General features: G+C 41.7%; 1 long non-coding RNA gene across 1 annotated transcript; it reads right to left on the reverse strand.

The window, feature by feature from the left end:
• Positions 1–211: 211 nt before the first annotated feature.
• On the reverse strand, positions 212–1,160 carry LOC109867759 (uncharacterized). Its single transcript, XR_002251848.2, has 2 exons — positions 1,051–1,160; positions 212–827 (listed from the first exon to the last, which is right to left on the reverse strand). It is a non-coding gene; the product is annotated as an uncharacterized LOC109867759 (long non-coding RNA).
• Between the last annotated feature and the right edge of the window lie 207 nt (positions 1,161–1,367).

Raw genomic sequence — 1,367 nt, forward strand, 5'->3', positions numbered from 1 at the left:
ATTCAGCTAGCCCCCCACCCCCCTCTTTGTAATTGACTTCTCCTAGAGACGGGGTGAATGGAAAGAGCTGCGTCACCCTACAGGGAGTGCGACGGGAAAAGCTGCGAGTCTGCCTTCTCACCGATTGCCAAACACTGATGTCATTCATACCCACCACCGTTGGCCACACACACACACTGGTGCACATACACAAACATGCACACACACTGAATACATTTAGATAGATTTGATCATTTAAAACACAATACAACCCCAAGTGGATAACGAATTTAAAATCATCTACGATTATGCAAAACAAGTTTGAAAATGTATTTCCATTTTTGTCCTCTTAAAGCAATGGCTCAAAAAATATTAAGAACACAGTAGACCTAAGCTACAACACTAGCCATACTCGGGTTACAGATCTAATAATTCATACATTTTTTAAAGCTGTTTGTACGCTTTCCAAAATCTCATAGCGCATAAAAAGTAAAAACACAACAAAATGTAAATAGAGATTAAAAGTCTCTCTGCTTAGTTTTAAGTTGAGGCAATTTGTATTTGATAGGCAATGTAGGTTCAGTGTAAAGGGCATCGACGGGACAGCCAATGAGAAACAGACAGTCTGATAAAAATAGGCCCGGAGCGCTTCTTCAACAGCGCACTACACCTGCTTCTCTGAATGGTCAGTCACTCCATTGGATCCACTCCTCTGGTACTGGTCCTCCTTTGCCATGAATGTAGCACCCACCTGGGTGATGCCACAGCTGCTGAAAAGCACACGAAAAGCCACATCTCGGCAGTGGTCAGGAGCATTCCCTGAACAGTCCCTGAACTTCCTCTGCTACCTATGGACATAGCATGCAGTCGTGGGTTTAATACTCCCAAACAGATGAAACAAAAAGTCACATTATTTGAATCCAAACAGCCAGCTAGCTATCAAGCCCGAATACTTTTCATCACAATCCTGAAACTCTTGAGAGTCAAGAACACAAGATATAGAGCCAAAACCCTGATTTAGAAATGCAACAAAAACCACTTAGATATAATACAAATATGTACGGTACTTACAAAGCTTTCTGCCTAGGCTACTTTACAGTGCCATGGCAACCACAGAACCCACACTGAATACATGGAATAGACACTGGTGCGCGCACACTTCTCTATCTCTCTCACACACCAGTGTTCATTTTGGCACTCTTTTTTTTGGGGGGGGGGGGGAGTCTTAGTCATTTTGACTAAAATATAATGAAGTCTTAGTCACATTTGTCATTTGAATAATGATTTAGTCTAGTTGTCAAAATGACAAACAGTGGGCCATTTTAGTCAACTAAATGCCCTTTCATTTTAGTCACATCACATTTGTATTGCCTCCTTACTTCCATGTG

Source organism: Oncorhynchus kisutch, linkage group LG22, assembly GCF_002021735.2.
Source record: "Oncorhynchus kisutch isolate 150728-3 linkage group LG22, Okis_V2, whole genome shotgun sequence".
Lineage (NCBI taxonomy): Eukaryota > Metazoa > Chordata > Actinopteri > Salmoniformes > Salmonidae > Oncorhynchus > Oncorhynchus kisutch.